General features: G+C 37.0%; 1 protein-coding gene across 1 annotated transcript in view; it reads right to left on the reverse strand.

Moving 5' to 3' along the window:
- Positions 1 to 27,262, reverse strand: part of LOC145681129 (uncharacterized) — a 396,245-nt gene that overhangs the window by 368,702 nt on the left and 281 nt on the right. The window lies entirely within an intron of this gene.

The following is a 27,262-nucleotide window of genomic DNA, read 5'->3' on the forward strand; positions in this document are numbered from 1 at the left end:
TGGGGAAGGAAGGAAGCGGTCTAGGACCTAGAAGTTAGGTACTACCCCGGCATTTGTCTGGTGTGAATGAGGGAAACCTCATTCAGGATATCTGGCCCGAAAAGGTTTTTCGACCGAGTGCCCCCACGAGTTGAATCCGGAACCACTCGCACCGAAGGCGAGAGCATTAGCGACTACGCTACGCGAGGCCACTGGAACGCATTCCAGTCGGTGATTCGGATTCCAGCCAGCACTTGGGTTACCAGTGTCTTTCATTTCGTTGTCGGATGCTGTTGGGCAGGGGTGTATCCACAGGGAGTCTACCAGGTCCGAAACCTCTCAAAACTTCCTAATTCAACGTACATTTATACACTTTCTCAACAAAACTATACTTGTTTAACAGAGAAATGATTGATCTAGCATGAAAATTTGATCTCACACTTCATCTGGAGTTTGGACGGACACATGGGCAGACAGGGTAAATATATAAATAAGTTTGGACGGACACATGGATAGACAGGGTAAATATATAAATAAGTTTGGACGGACACATGGACAGACAGGGTAAATATATAAAGGAGTTTGGACATATACATGGACAGAGAGGGTAAATATATAAAGGAGTTTGGACAAACACATGGACAGACAGGGTAAATATATAAAGAAGTTTGGACGGACACATGGACAGACAGGGTAAATATATAAAGAAGTTTGGACGGACACATGGACAGACAGGGTAAATGTATAAAGAAGTTTGGATGGACACATGGGTAAACAGGGTAAACATATAAAGGAGTTTAGTCACAATTGAACGGGAATACTTACTACCAAGTTGTAAATGTGAATAATAACAAAAACAGCATTAGAGTCAAACCCACATTGTTCAAAACCACGTTATGAAATGTATTTCTGTACTTAATGGCTTGCGTGTGCTCCAATACATACAAAACATTCCAAACTATGACGTCAAACTTATCACGTGATGACATTATCTTTAATAAAGTCAAAACTTCAGTAGCCGCAAAATAAATTGATTGATTGCCTTGGGTAATAATACCAATAATTACAGACAATTTATTATATGAGCACTACTATTAATTTATGTTCAATTTGTCACATTTGTTAGTAATTAAATTATTTTCTGGTCTTTCTACCGAGTGAAAGACTGTATGATACATATGCAAGTTACTGGAATATACAAGAGCGAATTTCAAACAAACGATATGCCTAAAAACCTTATAGTCATATAATATAATAAATATAATAATATAATAAATATAATAAAGGGAAATATAATAAAGCTTTCATTGTATACATTGGAAAAGATCCTTCATTTTACATTTTGTAATATATTCTTTAAAATAAACTTTCTCTGATCATGGGAGGGGGGGGGGGAGTTAGTGGTTGGCCTCTCCGCTGGTCTAGTGGCTAGCACGTACGTCTTTGGTGTACGAGGTCCTAGGTTTAATTCCTGGTGGGAGAGCCTTTAGAAATATAACTGTCGTCGATGTTTGTGTGTTCGTGCCCCTGTCGTTAGATGTTAATGGAAGAACAAGTAAAATGAAATAAAATGCAAGTGAAAACGTAGTAATTAGGTAAGCAAGTTACTGAGGAACGTTCGGAAATCAGTTTACTTTTAAGAAAAAAAGTGGTAAAGCGTTTAACTCTGGTGCACAGGGTCTCACGTTCGATCCCAGTTGGCACCAAATGAACTCTGTGGTGGACAAACACCATGTGAATGGATTTTATGGGTGTTCTCTCGGTTCTTCACTTCTTTATTTCGTTTGATTATTTCAATGATCATCACAGTCTCCTTTGTCCCCTTAACGACATAATCATGTGACGTAACACTGAAAAATTTCATTTCATTTTCTGTTACCGGTAATGTAATCACAAATACGGAGTTTTCATCCCAAATCATGAATCTCCGAATAGATGGCAGCACGTTTTACCTATCTTTTCAATGCACCTTTTATGGAGAGTATAATTTTTACAATAAGGCAGTCAACTTTAAAAATTAGTGGTTGCTGACATCTTACTAAAAGACAGATTAAATCAATAGATAGAGAATGATCCGTGTCCTTTGGAATTATTTTCATTGATTTATTACTTTTGTTAAAAGAAAGATTATTTTTTACACCTCAGCAATGTATTTGGAGATTTAAAGTTTCTCAGTCACAAAATAAACAAAATATCGAAAATTGCAAGAACTAATCTATTTCAATTGATTTTTGAGCAAAGGTTTCAACATCCATCTATCAAAATTCATCGAGCTATTATGAATATTGTCAACTCCGTACAAAGTGCACTAGAATGATAAGGGAAACATGCTGTTTTTACTGACATCTACTGGAAATAGATTCCTTTACCCTTATCTCAACAAATTTTCAAATTCTGTTCCACAATACCGGCCTAACGACATTCCTCCATACAGACAGGGCATAGCCTAAATCCATCCAGGCCCGAAACCAGCCACAGAGATTTGAAGGGGAGGGAATGAAAATGTTAGCGGGGCCAAGTCATTAAAAATTCTATTACAAATATCTAAATTGTGCATTTTGTATTGAGGTCTGGAGGGGCCACAAAAAGTTCAGAGGGGCCAGGCCCCCCTAGGCCCCCTCTGGTTGCGGGCCTGAATCCATCTATAACAATAAATGAAGCACGTGATAAACCAACATATACACACCATAATAAAGTATTGTAACTTACTTTTACCTGTGATAATACCGAGTCATTTTAGGTCACGATTTTTGTTTAAGTGATCTGGATCTGAGTTTTTGTTTCTCATACCTGATCTAATCGCAACCGCAAAACAGGCAAGATCATATATGCTCGACAACAGAATTTCATAGTAGATTTGATGATACTACTGAAGCACGAATTACTCATGTGTTCCATTCCCGATGTCACATTATTTTTTAATCACGATTTCTCCGAGAGATACTAAGAGTGAGAGTTTCTCGATCGTTTTTGTGACCCCGCGTAGCGTAGTCGCTAACGCTGTCGCCTTTACTGCGAGCAGTCCCGGGTTCGATTCCCAGTAGGGGCACTCGGCCGAAAGAGTGTAAAAAGCTCTGAATGAGATTTTCTCATTCACATGAGGCAAATACCAAGGTAGTACCTAACATATAAACCCCAAGCCGCTTCCTTTCTCCCTCAATAATTTTCCTTCCTTTTCCCCAGATAGCGTGTTCGCCGAGGGACGTCATCCCTCATACGTGACCAGCTAAATGGCCATAGATGCCGAAAGCCCAGAAATCTAAATCCTAAATTCCAAACTAATGAACTCATCAGTCAGATATAATCTGTGAATTTGTTCCTGTCACTCGTATTTACATTCGTCATCAGCTATGTAGAATGAGATTTCTGGGCCTTATTCCTCACAAGCCTTCGCAAAAATTGCGAAGTGTAACGCAACGCAAAATCTACAAAAATTAATTACAAATGCTATGGCTATGATCACAAACTAAAACATAGATTTTGCGTGACGTTGACACAAATGGTTACGGAATGGGGGGCCCCTAGAGTTTAAAGTAGGTTTCAAACTATACTGCTCCACAAAACTTAAGCAACCCGAGAGAACGTGGTATAAGTGACGTGTGGGGTCCGTTCAACATTGGTTAGTGACATGCACATACACAGAGACATGCAAGCAAGGCGAGCACCCACTCTATATCATAATCAACACCGTTGCAAGCGCGGTGAACAAATTATGCCATGAGGCGTACACCACAGCCCAGTAGTGTCCGAGGCTCCAAGCATTGAGTTAGTGGTTCTTGTGTTGGGTACACACCTTGCCATGACTGGTAGACGACATTTGAGTGTCTTTGACCGCGGGCGAATAATTGGTCGGTTGGAATTGGGCCGATCGCAAGTGGAAATGGCGCAGGAATTCAACGTGAACAAAAAATTGTGTCGAGGCTGTGGAGTCGCTTCCAAAATGGAGGTGAAGTCAATAGACGTCATAGAAGAGGCCCTCCGAAGAAGACGTCGGCCGTCGATGACCGATTTCTCACAATTGCTGCGAAACGTAACCGTCAAGTTTCGTGCTCTCAACTGGCCAATGAGTTGTTTCAGGCTACAGGACAACGCGTGAATCGTGAAACTGTTCGTTGGCGGCTCAATAGAGCAGGACTGTATGCAAGAAGGCCTGTGCTGTGTGTGCCATTGAAACTGGAGCACAAACGTGCGCGTTACACATGGTGTCAGGAACATGTTGCGTGGGGGAACACCAGTGGGGGTGTGTCATGTTCTCCGATGAGTCGAGGTTCAGCCTGTCGTCTTATTCTGGTCGGACTTTAGTGTGGAGAGAGCCAGGAACACGCTATCATCCAAACTTCATTGCTGAACGGCCGTCCTATGGCGGTGGTTCCATTATGGTGTGGAGTGGAATTATGCTGGATGGGAAAACGGACCTCCATACTGTGTAACATGGCACTTTGACAGCACAACGGTACCGGGATGAAATTCGCAATACACATGTGCGCAATTTCCGCGGAGCATTTGGCCCAGACGTGCGCTATCCACTAGACCAGAAAGCAAGACTAAAGTAATAATTATTTTATATTTAGAATAATCCATCAAAACTAATGAGAAGAAAATTTCAGTTTAATGTATCACAGTTATGCTCTTTAGGCTAAGGGAGACGATGATCAAGGCAAGTGAATGATTATGGAAGAATTGGTGGAATGAGAATATGGGAGGAAAAGGGAGTACCCCGACACGATAAACCAACAGACAAGATGTTGTCTACCACAAACTTACTTCGCTGGGATCGAACCAGGGACCCCACGCACCAGAGGTAAGAGCACTGCAACTGAACCACCATGCCCACCTTCCGCGGCTGAGAAGATATGAATAGTAGATGAAAAGATTGATTTTAGATTGAATGAAAACAGAGGAATATAGACGATACAAACAAATTTACAGTTAGAATCAGTAAGTACTATTGTTAAAAATATTCATTTAAGACAACTGCAATGCTTATTAAAAATGAAAGATGTGATCTCTAAGCAAACATGGGAAGCAATATATATTGTAAAAGACGGCAAAAGGAGAACGCTGAAAATACGTAAAGGAAAGTGGAATTTGATAGTAGAACAAATTTTAACAGGGACAGATCTCTCTGCAACCGCACATACTTATGTAGACGAGAGCCAATTAAGTAGCTGAGTTGGTAAGAATATATAGAATAGTAAAAAAAGAAGTATTTTTTGTTGAAAGAAGAAACTTCTGAGCTGAACTTCTGTGTGAAGATCTGAAGGTACTTGAAAGAAGATCAAATGGAGCAACCGCAAGTAAATATATTTAGCATTAAAAATACGGAACTTAATTACATTCGAAGTTTACTATTATTACTACTACTATTACTACTAGTACTACCACTATTATTATTATTATTATTATTATTATTATTATTAGTAGTAGTAGTAGTAGTAGTAGTAGTAGTAGAAGTAGTAGTAGTAGTAGTAGTAGTAGTGGTGGTGGTGGTGGTGGTGTTTGGTTCAGTCGTTTGGAACAGTTTGCCTAATATACTTGTCAACAAACTCGAAGCGCCACTGTTTTATACGACTACGTACGATTTTGTTTCGGGGGGACTTTGCTAAATTTCGGGGGTGGGCTTTGCCTGAAAATATAAAAATTCTGCAAGATATTTCATATATTTTACTATACTAAGTAAGATTTCGGGGAGCTTAAGCCCGGAAGCCCCCCTAAATACGCCACTGACCACTGCATGTTATAAGATGAAAAACGACTACTATTCACACGAGTATGAATATTGTTTAACTTTTGGAGGACTTCAATCTCTAGCAGAAAGATGGATAAATACTTTATTCAAATGGCATTGGATAAAAAATATAGTAGCGAATACTGCTTGGAAAATACAGAAATAAGAATGCCGAGTTATAGTGTAAGAAGTCAGTCGACATTGGTAGCACTAAATTCAAAACGAGAAATATTGAGAAGAATGTCAATATCTTATAACAATGTAAAATTAACATATGTTGGGAGAAACAATTGAACAATTTTTACAAAATAAAACTATTTTAACTTAATTACAAGGAGCTTGATTTTATTGTTATTAAATATCTTCAGATTATGAAAAATAAAATGAAATCTTTAAGTTTTACGTCCCACGATTATGCCGGTTAGGCTAAAGGAGACGGTAATGATGAGAAATGAATGAAATGGTGGAATGAAAAAGTGAGAGGAAACGGAAGAACTCCGAGAAAACCCACGAGCACGGTGTTTGTCCATCACGAAGTTCGAGCTGGGATCGAACCAGGGACCCCAAGCACCGGAGGTGAACGCTCTACCACTGAACCACCGCGCCCCATCTTCAGAATATCTTTAGTTATAATATTTTATTTAAAGAACCAATCTTTTATGTGAAAATATGACAGTAAGTAACCAGAATCTTTTGCATACCGGATATGAAATTTTAAGCAAGGTTCACTTCTTCTTTAAACGATGGTTAAATGAAGCTTTAATTTCTATAGTTTTGTGAATAGTATTTTATGATATTGACTGTTTTTATTTTAATCTTGTTTTATAATCAGCTTGACTCTTGTAATTTTAATATATTAATCTTCTGACAAGGGCCTTAACCTGCTCTAATATTTATTCTATACTACAAATTTTCTGGTCTGTTTTAAATGCTTGTACACTAGACTCTCAGTAATCAGGCGCACATCCAACCAAAAACTCGTGTACAATGAATTATAGTGCGCATGCGCAACAATGCTTAGTTAGACAATGCTTTATATACTGTACGTATTCTTTACGTACCGGTATGCTGTACGTATGCTTTATATACTGTATGTCAGACACTCAATAATCCGGCACTTCCGCTAATCCGGTACCCATATGTGCCAGGAATGGCCGGATTAGCGAGAGTCTAGTGTATAATGGTCTTAACATAAAGTTGTATTTTTGCCAATAAGCTGTTCACAGCACTGAAAATTAATTTATATTATTATTATATTTATTATTATTATTATTATTATTATTATTATTATTATTATTATTGACAGAACCGGGCCTAGGAATAAGAAATAAGCTTACATTCTTACAAGCCGTGTATAGTTTCGTCAAGGCAAGAGCCTACATCCCTTCCGAATTTAGAAAATTGGTGGTGTCTCCCTTTCTATACTACTGTAGAAAAGCTGTCATTTTTGGAAGAATAAATGTCAACCATATATATTCAAATAAAAGCAGGTCCAATCAATTCTTGAGATCAAAAAATAAACTCGTCCCTCTCCAGAGACTTGTGCAACCGATTGGCCTCGCAATTTGTATTCATATATCTTATAAAATTCTCTCCCCAAAACGTATCTTTCAGATGACATCGTACAGAACTTCGGAAATGAAATGCGTTTTGCCTATCTTTTTATGATGATTACACAGAATTTTTAAATCCATATCCTTAACATACAACTAGTACAATTTCCAGTTTGAGATATGGTAAATAAACGGTGGGGAGCTTATTTTTAAAATTACGAGTATTGAATTACCTTAAGTAGAGTCCTTTGCAATTTCGCATTATTCTATAAACCCTTTTAAGAGAAATAAGTAACGAATTACAAATTTTCATATGAAATTTAAGTTGATTTCAGAATTATTAATAATAAGCTCTTAAACCGTTTACCTGCTAATGTTCCCAATTGGGAACATGCTTTTAGAAATCCTATTGAGAGGTTGTAAACTAATGATATGGACGAGAGTTGGCCTTTTATGATAGAGGAAGATTGAATCATTTATTTTAGCTGAAATATTTTGTTGTTGAAGCATTAAATGTGTTAAATACCAGAGTATTAATATCCTCGCCACATAAACCGCCCTAAATTCAACTCATTGTTTTGTAATGGCATTGACTTTTCATCTAATTTAAGCTGAAAAACTTAAATGTAAAACATGATAAAAAAAACTACATTAACTAAACTTGACATCAGAATTTAAGTGCGAATTATTACATAAACTAAGTTCTATCACCGACTTTAAGTACTAATTACTAAATGGACTAAGATCAACATCTCAGCTTTGCACGAGGGGAGCCGCGGTGGCTCAGTGGTAGAGCGTTCACCTCTTGTGCTTGGGGTCCCGGTTTTGATACCAACCCCCGCCAAGTGAATTTTCTGGTGGACAAACAGCGTGTGCGTGGGTTTCCTCTGGTTTCTTCCGTTTCCTCCTACTTTCTTCATTCCACCATTTCATTCATTACTTATTATCGCCGTCTTCTTTAGCCTAACCGGCATAACCGTGGGACGTAAAACTTAAAGATTTCATTTCATTTTCAAAAGCTTTGCACGACTAGCTTTTAGTACATATTGTTAAATCGACTAAATTCGATAGTCAATTACGTCATCGAATTAAATGAACTAACATCGACTCTAGTAGAAATTATATGTTAAACCTATGGAAAACTGAGAGACTTGAACCAAGATCGACTATGGTAAGGATTATGTTAAATCTATGGACAACGAAAGACTCTACATTGTCTGTTGAAGCTGAAAAAAAAAGTACTTTGAAAAGTGATCAACAAACAACGGATTCATATGAAATGCAAATACTATAACAAAATTCATGATACAAGAGGGAAAGAATGGGCAGTTACCTTTTAGTATTTTGTAACAAAAACCGAAATAAAAAGACAAAAACTGTTTTTTGATTTTGATTTAGTCGCGGCTATAGGTTCCATGTCCACCTTTATGGCTCTATTGACTACCACATCCAGTTCCAAGGGCGCCCATCAGGGGGGGGGAGGTGGGGCGCTTGCACCCCCTTTAGAGGAAAGGTGCTTCGGATGATTGAAAACCCAATAGGTTTTTCAGAATAGTTACCGTTAAAATTTGAGACTACATTTGAAATGTCGCTTATACTTGCCCCCTCTTGGAAACCACAACATGGGCGCCCTAGTCCACTTCTTATATGAATTCGCATCAAACAATAACGCCAATAGAGAGTAGTAAACAGTTTTATCGGTACCCATTCAACATTCGAAAAATACCCTCCGTCTTCGCCTTTATCTCTCCATCGAAACCAGAAATAGTAGATATATAGAATTTACACAGGACCTAAATTTTCACAAACTCCTAACATATTGTCCGTAAATTTTCTCTGATAACAACAATGTGTCTCAAGCTGTTCCTGTCTCGTACCTCCTGTTCCCAGCAGTTATATGTTCTGCTTGTATTCTCGCCATTGTAATATTATTCCTATGAACCGAATGACCAAGATTTCATTCCTAGTTTGAAATGAAATGAATCGAGTCAGTTTAATGTACAGTCCACAGCAAAAAACCTGCAACATGAGTATGTAAGTTTATTGTGAAACGACGAAGTCTTTTGCTCCAAAATAAGTGTACAGGGGAGGACGCCGAGGTTTCTCCTGGCGTGATTCGTGCCACATAGACGTTATGTTGATTCCGTGGTCTGTTAGGCGTAGTTTCACAATAAACTTACATGTTCATGTTGCAGGTTTTTTGCTGCAGACAGTACCACGATTTTGCCTTTAAGGCTAAGGGAAAGGATGATTAAGGCAAGTGAATGATGATAGAAAAATTGGTAGAATGAGAATGTGGAAGGAAATGGAAGTACCCTGAAATAGCCCACGGACACAGTGGTATGCACCACAAACTTACTTAGCCGGGGATTGAACCAGGGTCCCCACATCCAATGGTAAGCACTCTACGATTCTCGGTGGAGATGGGATTTACTTCTAGTTCTATCGTTGTTCTACAGCTGTTCCACGCAATCTCTGTGAAATTGATATTTAGCGGGGAACCGAGGAAACGTAAGGTATAGTGATAAACAGTGGTGATTGTAGATTTCCCCAAGGATGGGTCAGTTTCACATTCACCACATGAACATTCTCGTGACTGTAAGGTTGGGGTACGCTCGTTCGGTGTGGGAGATTGCAGCTGGGAGCTCAAGTAGTTTGGATCCCACGTTAAGCTGTAGCTTCATGTCTCATTTAGTTTCGGTGCTGAAATGGAAGCTTAACTCCAATCCAACCAATGGAGACACTATGACTCAGTGGTAAAAAAAACTTATCTCTGGTGTATGCTGTCTCTGGTTCAATCCCCGGCTGGGTAACATCGTGTCCATGGAATTTCTCAGAGTACCTCCCACACTCTCATTCCATCGATCCTTTCAGTCTCATTTACTTGTCTTAAGCATCTGTCTCCCTTAGCCTAAAGGATGTAATCATGGGACTTAAACTGGAAGATTTCATTTCATTAAAAAAAAAGTCCAACCAACCAGACACATAAGACACAATTTGAGATACAGCCCTGGGATGGAAGCTTGTTTCATAAATCCGGGAATTCCCCCACCGCACCACCACTTGCATTCATCATTGGTGCAAACTATATCATCCTGCAGGAGACCCGAGTTCAATTTCTGGCGGGAGTTTATGCGGTTTAGATCTAAAGTTAAGCCGTAGTTCTACGTCTCATATAGCCTCGCTGCTGAACGGAACCCTAAACCCTCAATAAAAACAATACCTTGTGTTCGTGACAAACTGAAAAAAGAAATATAGCTAAATTTTTCGTAAATAGAGAGAAATAGAGAGCATTCTTGACCCTTACCTAAAACTTCATTAGTAACCGCATGATACACCTATTGATTTCTTTGTTTTAAAAAAGTAAAGGAAGTATATTTTATTAAAACTACCATATACATGTATCGTCATAATACATGGATTATGTGTATGAGTTGATTTGAATCTAACACCTAATCAATTCTGACAGAGTATGCTAGTGCAGTTGATCGCTTCTTCTACTGTTGATATATTCTAGTAAAATTGCTGCTTAGAGGCTGATTACAATTTGTGAATATCCTTGAATAAGTGTGTCAAGGTATTGTCACATACGGGCTGCTACATAGGATACTAACAACTCATAACAATCAACTAACTCTTTCGCTAAATTTCTGACATGGAATAAACCATCCTTGCTTGTGTGTTTTCTCTCAATTCCTTGTTTATATCAAATAAATACTGAATGTGAGCGAAGTATGGTAGATTTTTTTTACTCACATATATACATGTACTAGTTTTCGTAGCTCAAATCAGTTTTCAAGATAAAAAGTACCACAAAAATAAATAAATTTTAATGTATAAATTTACTCTTGCAAGAGAGCCTTTCAGTTACGTAAGCCCGCTTAGCAAAGCAGTTGGTTGTGTTGCATAACAATAAGGCATTCCTGTTACTAGTTTTTTTTTTTAATTTGATGTTCCTCTTCAGTACTGAGGCCTACACAAGCGTACTGATGGAGTCGCCAGTTGAATTTTCTCCACTCGTGAAAATTTCACTTGTTAGTTTAAGTAACTATATGTTAAAGAAATAAGTAGTCAAAAATGTAAGGTTCAACTCAACTAAGCTTCCCAAAAATTATCTCGTGACCCTGAATTACTTTGAGTTTGTTGCTTGTTTGTTGAAGTTTGAGTGTGACTGTTTAGCACCAAGGCTATAATCAGACGTGAACATAATCTGAATCACCATAATGTCTTCAAATGTTAATCTTTTCCCATCGGAACTCGAATCCGAGACCACATGCACAGAGAGTGCCCGCGCAAGCCACTAAATCAGCGAGAAAGAAATCCGTGTCATAGTATCCTGGCTAACGGACCTGAGCCTATATCAGAAAAGGTGCCTAGATTAATTGAAAATCCAACATATATGGATATTACAATAAGTCCAATTCATGAACAACTACTTTTATGAAACACTCTTACATAGCACAGTAGATCTGAACAGGGGGGCCGCGGTGGCTCAGTGGTAGAGCGTTCACCTCTGGTGCTTGCGGTACCGGGTTCGATCCCAGCCCCCGCCAAGTGAACTTTGTGGTGGACAAACATCGCGTGCGTGGGTTTCCTCGGGGTTCTACCGTTTCCTTCCACTTTTTTCATTCCACCATTTCATTCATTACTCATCATCACCGTCTCCTTTAGCCTAACCGGCATAACCTTGGGACGTAAAACTCAAAGATTTCATTTCATTTCAGATCTGAACAGCTGAGTAAGGAACTTACATGTATTGGTTAAATAAATATAGCCGCGAGGTCTCGTCTCGCAAATTTTGTAAAAGTCTTATCTTGTCTCGATTCTCAAAGAAGCGTTTCTCGTCTCGTCTCAAAATTTTCTCGTTTCGTTTTGTGCATCTACACAAAATTTATGCTTTGATCTTTTCTTAATTTCGTCTAAAACTTTATCAAAATTCTTGCTCATCAGGCTGTGTGATCTACGAAGAGCATGGTACAACATTTAAACCATATTTATTATTGGAATCGGAGTTCATTGTGTAATGACACGTATATTTAAACGTTGAAAAATGTTCTTCATTGGGTTCTTACGATCACTATCAATTTATATCTTTTCTGTTATCAATTGTGTAATACTAAAAGAATCGATATCTAAGACTTGAGCAAATTGTGTCGCCTACCAGACTCGGAAAAATTCTCCTTTCGTCTCGATTATTGTCTCAAAAAAGAGACGCGAACTGTCATGTTTCTGTCTCGTCTCGAATTAAAAAAGGTACTTCTCGTCTCGACTCTTTTCTCGTTGGCAACACTATCCCGATAGTTCATGAATGCTTCATGAACTGCTTCCTAGCAATTCTGTTAATTTAGCAATTATATGGTTTAATTTAGCCATTTTCACGTGATGTTTAGCCAGCAAATATGTAGTTTAGTTATTAGCTATAATGTTGGACAATTCTGAATTCAAAGTTGACAATTTTTAGCCGTGTACGATTAAAGATAGTAGATAGCCATTTCTAATCAAAACTTCCTCAAAATTATGAATCAAAGCACAATGAAGTACTAATAACTATTTCGATAATCCTTTGCTCTTTGCCTTACACTGCTACACCACAATCCCGTATACAACACCACGTGGAATATTGTAATGTCCCACGTGGTGTTGTTTACGAACAACTTCACGCTTATGTGTACAAACATCACCACATAGTTTTGCAAGAGGAGTCTACACACCTGATGGACCCACTATCGCCTGCAGACGACGGACTTCTTGCTCTTCCCACGAAGCAGAAGACAACAACGAAGCAGTAGCGCCACCGCCTTCCGAGGACCCCTATAAATTTGAAGGCTGACAGCAGACCTGTACCAGTTCTTTGGTGCCCCTCCTATTGTTTGCATCGGAACATTACGAGTAACTCCAGGCCTCTAGTCTGCTTCGGGACTCTTGGCTTTTCCTTTCTCCTGGCCTGGCCTTCCTTCGGGGCTCTGTGGTCACCTAACCAACCCACTGCTTGCTTCGGAGCTTTGGGTCCCTAACGCCACTCTTCTTATCCTGGTTCGGGGCTCTGTGGAGACTCTGCGACCTTACGGTCAAAGACTACCTATATCTAACCCCAGAGAAATTATCTGTATAGTATTTTTTTTGTAAAATACTGTTTATAATGAAATTTTATAATAAAAGCCGGTAGTGAGAGTCGATTCCGGACGCTCTTTTTATTAACGCACTACCTACAACATATATGGGACAGAGTTTTACAATAAAATATATGTAATCTTATATATTACATATATATATATATATATATATATATATATATATATATATATATATATATATATATATATATATATATATCTTATACGTATATTATAACATTCAGTAATGATACATGGGTTTTCTCTTAATCTTCTATTATAAAAATATGTTTATTCAGTTTGTACAAAGATTACAAATAAGGCATTTTTAAAGAGTTCTTTCTTTCAAGTTAAATACAATTAGACCCCATTCCCCGTTGCAGCTGGTTGTAAAGGAACCTCTTGCCTGTTGCAGTTCAGAGAGGTAGGATTAAACGAGTATCTCTCCTCAGTTACAGCTTGGAGAGTAGGGTGTATCACTTGCCCGTTGCAGCTCATAAACAGGTACGGAATGACCAGTTAATAGCTTATGTCTTCTGGCTCGAGGTGTCCGTTTATATACCCAGTCTTCGACGGCCGAACCTGTGGAGGGGTCGAAGGGATCTTCTTCGTATCTCTTCGTGTTCCATCGGTGGTGATGACATTCGTCGTCAGGTTGCTGGAGCTTGTGGCGGAGCTCTTGATTTTTATTTATTGATATGTGATGCTTCCAATATAAGGGGATATTACAATAATATTTATCATTTTCATTTACTAGAATAGGTCTCATGGTAAATCAGGATTTTGAAAATTCTGTCTTTCCTTAGCTAATTTCAATGGGAATTTTGAGTGTATGTTCGGGCTGGAACTTGGAGATTTACTTTTAATGTTGGTGCTAAAACAATAGTGTTACCAACGTATAGCCAAAGATTGGGGACAAATCAAAGAATTCAAGAGAATTTAGTACCTCGCCAATAACTCAAGCAAATCGTTTTGTAAATAATTTAAGTATGGGTTAAAGATGAAAGTATTTGATTTGAGACTACCAGAAAAATATTACAATTGCTGTAAGATAGCTCTATGACATATTTTCCTTCCTTTATTTTAAATTCTGTTTGCTATTAATTTAGCTACAATATTAGAAGAGTTTAGTCATATTTGTCTAAAGTCTGAGCGCCATTTTGCTATTTGCTGAAACACCTGTTGGTAACACTGCTCCGCAGTGAAGTTCGGCGTCGGACATAATTTGCAAGCGAGGGGGAAGTCCAAGTTTAAGCAAAAATCAAGCATAATGTATTCGTTAGTAACACTAAATCAACAAATAAAATTGTCACTCAGATACAACCTTGTTTTGAATCGCTTAAGTAGGATATCATCGAAATGGCAAAAACTAAACTTCATTAAGCATTTGCTTTCAAAAATTACTCGTATATTGTATCAATTTATATATTTCAAATTGATCAGTTGAGTTGATTATAGAATTACTTAATGTTCAGTAATTTGTTTTATAATAGCCCTACATATCAGAAAATGTTTGTCGTATAAAAAAATGGTTTAGAATATATAATAGGTTTTTCATTAATTGCTATGTGATTTCTTCTTCAATTTGGAGAAGTACAGATGTATGCATTAGACTAAATGGCGATTTTTCGATGAATTTTTCTTTCTTCCTCATTTCTATTGTGTACAGTTGATATTTTTATAAAACTGGAGTATGTTTTAGACTATATGTGTACCTTGAAACAGAAAGTAATAATTCTTTTTATTAATTACTGGCAACAGGATAAGAAACTGGCAATAGAGGTAAACAACTGCATCATTGTATACTTATAATAGCACATGAACTGGAATTGGTCCTTCTACGTCGTACTAAATCTGCTTTGCATGTTATTAAGTTTTTAGTATTCCAAATAATATTTTAATGTGTATTAGATGTAAAACACATGGATTTTTGCTTTTTTAAGTGTTGTTTTTAGCTGAGGGTCTGTGCAAAGAAAGGACTGTCGGATTTCTTTTATTCTGTATTCGAAGGTTTACAGAAAGTGACAATTATGGGCAAAATCAAAGACTTATCGTCACGTAAAATTGCATTAATTAAATGTCATCTCAAAGAAAAACGTTGCGCAGAGAAAAAAATAGCTAGAAAGATGTATATTTCTCAAACAACAGTTAGTCGAATAAGAAGGGCTTTGAAGCTTGCTGAGTCATACAAGCAAAATCACTCAGGTTAATGTGGTCGTAAACCGAAAATCAGCCCTCGTGTTCAAAAGAAACTTCTACAAATGGCCAAGTCCAATAGAAGAGCTACTGGTAAGTATTTTTCAAATCAGTTAAAGGAGTATGGATGTGACATATCTCTGTCTATAGTAAGAAAACGATTATGTGTAGTGGGATTACCAGCACGAAGGCCACGCAGAAAAGCGAAGTTAACCCCAGCAATATCAAACAAGAGATTGGAATGGACAAAGGAAATTAAAAAAATAGGTTCAAGGATGAGTGGAGCAAGGTAAGATACCAAGCATTATATATGTACCCTGTATATTTTGTCAATTGTGGCATCTTTGGGATGTTGTGGTACACCTGAATATTTTTTTAACTTTATTGTACTGTACAAGGGTTTACGGGAGCAGTTGCTCCTTTGAATATGATGTTTGACGTATGATATTGTGATTAAATTTAAAATACATACACTGAGATACATTATACTATTTCCAGGTATGTTTCTCTAATGAAGCAATATTTTCCATAAATGGGGAAAGTAGCCAATATGTTCGCAGGACGTCAGATGAAAGAAACATTTTCTCCAAACTGTGTTTCCCAAACAGGGAAGCACCCAACGTCCGTCATGGTCTAGAGCTGTATGTCAGCCCTTATATACTGTATCTCGTGAAAGGAATGATGAATCAAAAACAATTTCAAAAGCTGCTAGAAACTAGACTTATCCCACAAATGGAGGAATAGTTTCCGGATAGCCCTATGCCATAAAGCAAGGACTGTTGCTAATTTTCTGAGGAAAAATGGTATTCAGGTTCTGCCATAATCAGGAAATAGTCCCAACTTAAACCCTATCGAAAACTTGTGGGCTATTCTTAAGAAGAAAGTAAAGAGAGAAAAGATAACCACCAAGATTGATCTCATTGCAGCACTTATCAGAATAAGGCATCGCGATGAGGAAGTGAAAAATAATTTCATAAGGTTATTAAAATGTATGTCAAAATGTGTAGAAATGGTAATAATAAAAAAAGAATACATACAAAGTATTAACAGGTTATAACATACTAGGTTCTTCGTTTTTCTAAGTTTAGTCTAAGAATTTGCACATGTTTGTACTTATAAGAAATATTTTAACTATACTTTCGTTAAACAAAATGAAAATATTGAAATTGAACTGTTGATAAATCAACAGTAAAAATTAATACCTTTTATCCCAAAATTTTCCCCAAGGAAAATGTTTCTTAAACCTAAATATTCAGTAACTTGTTTCCTAAGTATCTATTTGAGTACTACATAGTACTTCTATTTATTTGTTTACTTACTTCAATCGGGTAATTGACTTAAAATTATATCTTTAGTAATTTTAAGCGAAATTAACTCTGTGGAAAACTGTGACATCTATCATTTTTGGTGTAAAGGAACGTATACAACTATGTTAAAATTAAGATCGCTTTCTTACTCCTGTAGATAGGTTGGCACCAACTTAAAAATTTTAAGTTAGAGTCAAATGATAAAAAGTATCATTTGAAAGTTCTTTTAATTCTCACTTCAGATTTTTTTTAAAGTTTAACGCAGGGGCGGATCCAGGGGGCGATCGGGTCAATTGCCCTCCCAGAAGAGGAAATTTTCTTATTTTATATATAAATAAAACCCATCCCAGAGTTTGGAGCTCTTAAAAGTAGCTAATTATGCAATATTACAACTCCCCCCCCCCTTCAGAATTCCGTCTTGGATCCGTCGTTGGTTTGACATCCCATGTTAGTGCACCGAAGCAAAGAGGGATGGTGATGGTGAGAGTGAATAAAACGGTGGAATGAAGAAAGTGGAAGGAAACGGGGGACTTTTGGGAAAGCTCACCAACACAAAGCCCATTTAGAGCGAGCTTAGATCAAATTAGGGACTCCACGCACCAGAGAAGGGTGTTCTACCAGTGGAGACCATATGGATCTGTGATTCGTTCCCAGGCTTTATTAGTGAGCATCGGGTTCGTGGGTTTTCTCGAGGTTTTCCCGTTCCTCTCATATTGTCAACCCACCAATTCTTCCTCAATCATGTCCCCTTTAGTCTACGAGCCTTAACCGTGAGACGTAAGACCAGAAATTTCATCTTTTAATTTTCCGAAAAAAACATTAATTTCTAAGAATTTGATATAATCAAAGCTGATTACCATCAAAGCTGATTTGACTATCAATATTTTCAATTATTTATAACACACATACACACATATATACATACATATACAGTGAGTCAGTAAAGTTACACAACTCAAAGTTTGATTGCATATATCTTTTGAACCAAGAGCGATAATGACCTAAAACTTGAAACAAATTTAAACGTGTTCTATGTAGATATTTTTGAGATCATGACCAATGTTAGAATTTGTAAGTTTTTTGTTATAAAGAAAGTACCGAAAGTGTAAAATAAAAAATGTACGTATGTATACAAAATAAAAAATTCAATTGCAGAAAACTGATTTCCTGCGGGTGAACCTCTATGCATATGTGCAGTATGCATCAACATTTATCCATTGGTGCGAAAATATGACAAAGTTGATGCAGTGTTGCCATGTGAAAAGTCTATTTAATGCAAGTCCGTAAAATGGATATTTTTGACAGATATGAGGCCTCTGCCAACACTGTTGCTGTAAAATTACTGCAACGGGTATGTTTTAGATTAATTAATGATAAGCAATGAGAATTTGCACATAATTGATAACCTAAGTTTTATGCAAAAATTTGCGATAAAAAAATTGCAATAAACTATTTTACACTTTCGGTACTTTCTTTCGTTACTACACAAAATCGTTACAAAGTTCAGCATTGGCCATGATCTCAAAAATATGTACATAGAATACGTTTACATTTGTTTCAAGTTTCAGGTCTTTATCATTCTTATTTCAAAAAATATTCACAATCAAACTTTTGGTTGCGCAACTTTATGGACACATTGTATATTATATGGCTTTCTTTTGTACTACTTTTACTTCCTGAATATTACTTTTACTTCCTGAACTGGCTGTAAAAGTTAGGGCAAAACATTTCTCCATTTAAAGAATTTAATTAGCAAATAACTACTGTACTGTACATATACGAGGTGTGACACAAAAAAGACGAGACTAAGTGTGTAGCTTGAAAAAAGAGTGGAGTTGGCAACAATCGTTTTGATGACGTCATCCCACACACTTCCTCTATCCATGCAGCCAGTTTCGACTTAACCGACCACGCCAGTTGGGAGTACTGCCTCATTGAGTGAACACCTGCAACTGTATTCTGCCGGAAAAAATGTCTAATGTAAAAACCGAACAGCGAATAAACATCAAGTTACTTGTGTAACTTAAGAAATCAGCCATGGAAACGTTTCAAATGTTAACCGAGGCTTATGGAGATGAAATCTTTGTCTCGTGCACGTATGTTTGCATGGCATAAGCGGTTTTCAGGGGGTTTTGATGTCAAAATCAAAATTAAAGGCAATGTTAATTTTCTTCTTCAACATTAATGGAATCCCGTAATGATTGAGTGGGTTCCCAGTGGTCAAACTGTTAATCAACACTACTACATTGAAATATTAAAAAGACTTCGCGAAAAAAAAATTAAAGGCCACAGTTGTAGAGTGATGGATGGCTGTTGCATCAGGACAATGCACACGCTTACAAGGCCCTATCTGTCAAGCAGTTTCTGACCAGCAAAAACATTACTGTGATGGGCCATTTTCTTATTCACCTGATTAGGATCCATGCGACTTTTTTTTTATTTCCTAAAGTTAAATCTTGCTTAAAGGGAACCGATTTTACCTCAGTTGAAGAGGTGCAGGAAAAAACGGAGAATTTCCTGAAGGGCTTTCCAAAAACCTCGTTCCAGAACTGTTACCAGCAACAGTAGCACCGAATGCAGACGTGTGTGAATGCTGAAGGGGACTACTTTGAAGGTGATAATGTCACGGAGAACTAATTCTGTAAGTACAATGATTGATTGGACAGTCTCGTTTTTTTCTTGTGTCACACCTCCTACATGTTAATGATATTTGCAATGATCTATTACATAGCAAATATTGCCACACGGCGGAGAGTAGGTCTATACTCGGTATACTGAGATAGAATGGCCGAGGTATTTTATTTTTCTTTCTTTTTTTTTAACATAGATCTATCTAAGCACACAACTGTTAGTTTCAGAGGAAGCTGAAGGTGGTTGCAGGGGAAGGAGGTTGAGTCTCCATACCTAAGGGTCTGTCTGGGAGTAAAGGTTTGGTATTGCATTTAACTTACTTACTTCCTTGACAAACAAAATTAATAACAGCCTCAACTTTCTAAAAATACATTGCTTGTTACTTGGTATTATTGCACTAAAAATCAACGAACAACGTATTATTGCACTAAGTTCCAAGCACATAAGAACAACATATGGCAGCAGTGCAACTCATGTAAATGTTGTCCTGCGTATGTCCCTCATTAAAAGGAATTATAGTATAATAGAGTAAATCAATTCAAGTTGAAAACGCGACATTGGTTGCGTGTGTCAAAAGTTTTTAACAATGATTTAAAAAACAGTAAATATTAATTGGAAGATAATAAAACTTATAGTTTTAGAGATAATAATAATTTTACTATTACTTTAATAAGTGGTATGTAATCGAATTTCTTATTAAAGGCCTCGAATGACAGTTTTTAGCGCCACAAAAAATCGTTTTGTCGATTTTCTCGATGGAGACACTGTGGCTCAGTGGTAGAGTGCTTACCTATGCTGCGTAGGAATCCCTGGTTCGATCCCAGGCCAAATAATTTTGTGGTGGACAACATAGTGTCCGTGGGTTTCTTCAGGGTACTCCCGTTTCCTCCTACTTTCTCATGCGACCTATTCATCCATAATCATTAACTTGGTTTAAGCATCGTCTCTCTTGGTCTAAAGGGCATAAATCATGAGACATTATACTGAAAGATTTAATTTCATATTATTCATTTTCCATTTTCTCGAAAACTACACATAAGAATTTTTCTCATGCCTTATCTTTGCACAGTATTTTTTCAATTATACAATAATACAATAATTTCTATTATACAATATAGTATTTTAGTCCAGACCATATATATTTACTTGGCTTCGGAGTTTAAATTTTCATTTAGCATTTAGGCCTTAAAAGACATGGAACTATTTTGTAAGGTAACAAACAAATCCACAAGCTCTGCATTGGAAAATTAAAACTTGAATCTCTCGCGCCAAAGATAAGAAAGTTAACTTTAATAACAATAATGGATCAGTTGAGAATAGACAGAATGAGAAAATATTAATGCACTTCGAAAGCAACTTAACGCATAGACTTTTGTTTACAATGAAATGTGAAATCTTGGTATCCAAAAATATGGTTACTACCACTCAGCTATCATGTCCTGAAGTAAGAGGTTTGTATATAGGTACAAAAGTAGTTATTACACATTTCTTCTACTGACTAACTAATGTTACGGCCTACGGAACCCGGAGGTTCAATGCCGTATTCACGAAAGCTCTCAATTGACTTCTGTTCTTAGCCAACTGGATACAGTTTCTACATTGTATTCCTATTTCTACGAGATGCATCTTAATATTGTCTTCCCATCTGCGTCTAGGTCTTCCTAATGGACGTTTTCCGATTGGATTTCCAGTTAAAACTTTGAAAGCGTTCCTACTTTCTTTCACTCTGGCTATATGACTTGCCCACCTGAGCCTCCTACACTTGGTGACCCTAACAATGTTTTGTAAACGATAAAAAATTATGCAGTTCTTCTTTATGAAGTTTCCGCCAGTTCCCATTCCCGTTCCTCTTGGATCCGAATATTCGCCTCAGGATTTTATTATAAAATATTTTCAGTCTGTATTCTTTTCTCAGAGCAAGCGAACAGCACAAGAAGCATGATTATCGTTTTATATGTTTTAAACTACGAATTCCTCAACAGAATTCGCGACTTCAAAAGACTTTGAACTTAATAATAACACGAATTTCCTGCTTTCAATCATTTAATTTCTATGTGAATATGGTTTTCATGAACATTGATGCTAGATATTTCAAACTATCCACTTTATCGAAAGTATTGTTTGATATTTTAACGCATCCATAATATGCAGTATTAAGATCCCGACGAACTTCCATGTATTTAGTTTTCTCTGCGTTTACTTCTAAACCCATGTCCCTGCAAGCGTTTAATCTCTGCATTTCTTTCTATCATCAGAATACGATAATTATAATCTAATGAATACCATTAAGCTCTAGGCCCTGGTTGCTTTTGTTTTCCTTATAGTGTACTCAGGAACAAAGTTGAATAATAATGGCGACAATGCATCTCCTTGTTTCAGGAAATTAAACTTGAAAGTTCGTGGACAAGAACTTTGTTACCTGGAATTTACTTTTGGGTTCATTTAAACATATCTTAATCTAATTAGCTTTTTCGGTATCCCAAATTCTGTAAGAATGTTGTACAGTTTCCCTCTAACCGAGTCGTAGGCCTTACTAAAACCAATAAATAATTGATGTACCGGGGTATAGTACTCCCATTTCTCTTCGAGTATTTGTCGAATGGTAAATATTTGGTCGAAAGTTGATCGATTTCGCCTAAATTCGCACCGATAATCTCCAAACTTTGTTTGTAAATGGAGTCAATCTTGCTAATAGAATGTTTGAAAGGATTTTATAAAATGTTAACAGAAGATAAATTCCTCGATAAATATTATAAGCAATTTAATTGCCCTTCGTGTGAATTGGAACAATGTTTGAACAAGTGCATTTTTTATAGGATGAGGTTGTTAGCCTCACGCCGAACCCCCAAGCTGGAGGACCGCCATTTGTCGTCTGTCTGCGACTGTTTATTCAATATATTCGCAGCTAACCTCTATATCTAGAGATTTCCTTCAAGATTTAATTTTAAAGCATAATATATATATCTTATTGAAACTTAATTATGAAGCATAGAATACATTAAAGTTTATTTATTTTTTTTATCAAGAAGCCCTGTGAATATAAATTATTTCTTATTAACAAACATTTAGATACAAGGGAGTTGCGGGAACTCAGCAGCAGATCGTCTATCTCTGGAGTGTAGAAACCCTGGTTCAATCTCAGTTCACTCGAAGTGGGCTTTGTAATAAGCAAACACCATGAGCGCGAGTTTTCTCGGGGTTCTCCCGTTTCCTCACACTTTGCTAATTCTACAATTCGTTTATTATTATCATCACCGTCTTTCTTAGCCTTGAAGGACCGCCGTGGCTCAGTGGTTGAGAGTTCATCTCTCGTGCATGGGGTCTTTGGTTCGACATCAGCTCGCGCCAAGGGAGCTTTTGATGGACAAACACCGTGTGCGTGGGTTTTCTCCAGGTTCTGCAGTTTTCTCCCACTTTCTTCATTCCACCGTTATCATTCATTTCTCATAATCACCGTCCCCTTCAGCCTAGCCGGCATAATCGTGGGACGTAAAAACTTAAAGCTTTCATTTCATTTTTCTTAGCCTTGAAGAATACTCGAGGGCAAGGGCGCCGATTTCTCTGTAAATTTCGGAGGACCCATTCAGATGAAGGCATATATATGAGGATTTTAAGACAAATTACATTCAAATAATGCAAAATATTGTATATTCATAAATACAATGCGGGGGCCCGTATGAGCTTTGGGGGGGCCTCGGCCTCCCAGGATCGGCGCCCTTGCTCGAGGGACGTTAAACTGAAATTAAATTCAAAATACTCTATGTGACTAATTTCCACTGGAATAGCTAAGAATTAACAGCAAGTAAAATAACAACAATAGGGAATAAAGTGGGATGAAGTTGACCAGATCATCCCGGCAATTTCGCCATGTGGAATTGAGGGAAAACCTTGAACAAACTCAGTCAGGATGATGGCTACCGGATATGGATTCGGAACCTCTTGATTTCGAAGCAAGAAAGCTAACTACTAGCCAGCGCTCGATCCCAGAACAAGTGAGTTTGTCATGAACAACATAGTGTCTGTGGGTTTTTCTCAAGGCTCTCTAGTTTCCTCCCACAATCTCATTCTACCAAAACTTTCATAGAGATTCACTTTTATAAATAATCCATTTTCTCTAGCCTACAGTATATAATTTTAGGACATTAAATTCTAGCTTTCAATTAATTTCATTTACTTTGGTAAAATGAGTGTTTCTCGAGTGTAGAAAATTGTGTAAAATTTTGGGCAAAACTTTACTCCTAATATAGAATTTATAGATCATAATACAGGTGCACACTAAAAACTATTTACATTGCACATCCACATACTGCATTAATTTTCTTCCGCAACTGCGATGAAATAAGCTGTTTTCAAGACAATTTCATTTTTCCATCATTTACATAATTTTCTTCATCATCACTATTCAAATTAGTTGAGTGTCCAAAAGAAAAACTTTAAAATTACTTTAAAAACTTTAGTTTAAATATTATTTTCTATGTGTCTAACGACATGATAACCTCTGATCCGAATCTGCTCATACTGATCGACAAATCAAACTGTATGACATTACAGTTCACAATTTAGTGTCTGGCTCGAATCACGAAAATAAAATTCGTCGAAATCTAGATTATTATATTATTTTTTTTTTTTATTACAAGCTGGACTAAGGGTAGAACACTCACTTAGGCTAAGGGGACGCGGTGGCTCAGTGGTAAAGCGTTCACCTCCGGTGCTTGGGGTCCCTGTTTCGATCCCAGCTCGCGCTGTGTGGACTTTGTCGTGGACAAACACCATGCTCGTGGGTTTTCTCGGGATTCTCCCGTTTCCTCCTACTTTCTTCATTCCATCATTTCACTCATCTCTCATCATCACCGTCTTCTTTAGCCTAACCGGCATAACGTGGGACGTAAAACTTAAAGATTTGATTTTTCATTTTGATTTTAAACTCTAACTAAACCTTAGTTAAACTCTAACTAAAATTATTTTCTGAAATTAGAACAAAAAAATGATCCTTCGTGGGCAAGTGGGGGGTGTTCGATTTCCGATTATGAGGCATAATCCATTGGGGGTTCGAGTCCCTGTGCTCAGATTTCTAATTAAAGAGACACGGTGGATCACTAGTGGAGGGCTTACCTCTGTTGCGTGGGGTCTTTGGTTCGATCCCGACCAAGTAAGTTTATGGTAGACAACATTGTGTCCACGGGTTTTCTCAGGATATTACCGTTTCCTTCCACTTACTCATTCCACCGATTCTTCCATCACTCACTTGCTTTTATCATCCGCTCCCTTAGCCAAAAAGGGCATAATCGTGGGATGTTAGACTGAAATATTTCAGATTTCTAATAGTGCCCGATGTTTCTGTGTTTGTGTCTCCGGTGTCATCTTGGATTACGTAAAATTCAACAAAGATGATCAAGGAGATCACTGTCCCAGTTGGGGCGATGTTTTTTTTAAAGATGGGTCCGCGGTGGCTCAGTGGTAGAGCGTTCACCTCTGGTGCTTGGGGTCCCGGGTTCGATCCCAGCCAAGTGAACTTTGTGGTGGACAAACACCGTGCGCATGGGTTTCCTCGAGGTTCTCCCGTTTCCTCCCACTTTCTTCATTCCACCATTTCATTCATTACTCAACATCACCGTCTCCTTTAGCCTAACCGGCATAACCGTAGGACGTAAAACTCAAAGATTTCATTTCATTTTTTTTTTAAAGGTGGCTAAGGCGCGTGGTTACTGTACGTGTGGTCCTGAATCCAATCCTTAATAGAGTACCTGTAGGTGATGAAAGTTATAGTATGATTCGGATTACATTTTAGAAAGTACAGTATGTTTTTTTTATGTAGTCTTTTTGTATTGACTTCAATTGAACTGCCAAAAAACTTTAATTAATCAATCATCAAGAGAACTTAAGAAATACGTACTAAATTAATGATTTTATGAAAATCTTAATCCTTGTAAGTCAGACAAGTTGCTTGTTATCAGCGATAAAGAATAATACATTTTTCCTATATTAAAAAAAAAATGAAAATCGTCAGACTGTTTTAAAGTTGAAATTTATACAAGAAAATAATAATTGCTGTAATATTCTTGAAATCGAGAAACATTTATGTTTAAGTGATGCTGTCCTAGCTAGAAAATTTTCAAAGGTCGTGATCAGAGTCAGATTTACGTTTAGTGGGGCCCTAAGCTACTGAAAACAATGGGACCCTTTAAGTATCAAGATGGACGTAGGTACCCTAGATACAGAAATGAAGAAACTAATTATATTTTAAAAAGCAGACTAGCATAAGGGGCCGCATTACTTACATCATAGGAATCTACACAACACGAAACACCTTTGCTATATGTAGATTTTCTTTTATTTATTATTTTTCTTATATTTTGAAAATGTACATCCAGTTGTTTTCTTTAATTTTGGGGCCCCCAAGAGAGTGGGGCCCTAACGTATAACTTGTTTAGCTTATACGTAAATCCAGTACTGGTTGTGATATAACCTTGACCCTACTGTTACGTAGGTAGATCAATATTGTCGATTAAAAAAATCGAGTAAATTAGAACTTATAATATCAATATTTTACAGCTTATATAATCCTCTCACTCAGAACTAACTTTTAAAATTGGTTGTCGAAGTTAAACATCCCGTTTCAGTAGCGGGGCGTAATGACTTGTGGGCCTACATTTTAACGTGGAATCCAAACCACCATGACCCGTTCAAGAATTATATTTCACCAGGATTGAATCTTGGTCGACATGCACCAAAGGCGTACGCGCTAACCATTAGACCAGCGTGGGATAGGCTTTCTTTAAAGTTCAAAATAGAATTGAATAAATATTTGTATTGAAAATTACAAGAAATAATAAAAAGTAAAAGTGCTTAATTGCCCAACTGTGATTCGTTGTCAAATTCAAATTTTATGAGAGCGTCTTTGTGCCTAACCGGTTAGCTTACAGGTCTTTAACGTAGGACAACCAGGTTCGATTCCTGGTGGGAACTCATGTGATTCGGATTCCTCGTTAATCAATAGGTCCGTGTGTCATATAGCCTCGCTGCTGAACGGGACGCTAAACTCAAACTCAATTCAACTGAACTCAAATTTTATGAATTTTTTACTTTTGAAATTGTATGACTTTTTTATTTTCTTTAATTAATAAAGTGTCTCATTGATTAAATGTCCCTTTGCCAGTACCAAAACTGTATGAAAATTAAAGTATAGTTAAAGTGAGATTTGAACTACTGAATACTGACATCCAAGAGGAATCGAACCTCGGTCTGTAACATCATAAGCAATAATTTTAAAGTGAGTATTAGCCAGGTCTCTGTAGTATGGTTAAACAGATAAACGGACCTTTTCGTTTTATAACATGAGGAGTAAAGATTTGAATTGGCAAAATTTGAAATTAAGCTTTTCCGCAAATGTACTTTTCTTCTCTAGTAATGGACTCTGCATCATAGTGGGACATATACAGCTCATAGAGACATTTTTACATTTTTTTAAAAAATGTAACTCACATTAGCACAACAAAACTTTCTTCTTTTAAAGTTCTGTACCGTAAACTTGGTACATCTATCTATTCCCGGCTCGAAAGTAAAGAAAAAAATTATGAAAGTACGCACCGAAAGAAGTGGATAATTTGAAGCTGAAAATTTTCTTCGAAACTTAAAAAAAAAAAAAAAAAAAATTGTAAAAAGTTTCAACAACAGCGCACGGAAAATGGAAACAAACTAATATTTACATTATAAACATTACAGTTCAAAAACTCGCTGGAAAAATTATTATTTCGT

The sequence above is a fragment of the Thermobia domestica genome, chromosome 3, assembly GCF_964235325.1.
Source record: "Thermobia domestica chromosome 3, izTheDome1.hap1.1, whole genome shotgun sequence".
Lineage (NCBI taxonomy): Eukaryota > Metazoa > Arthropoda > Insecta > Zygentoma > Lepismatidae > Thermobia > Thermobia domestica.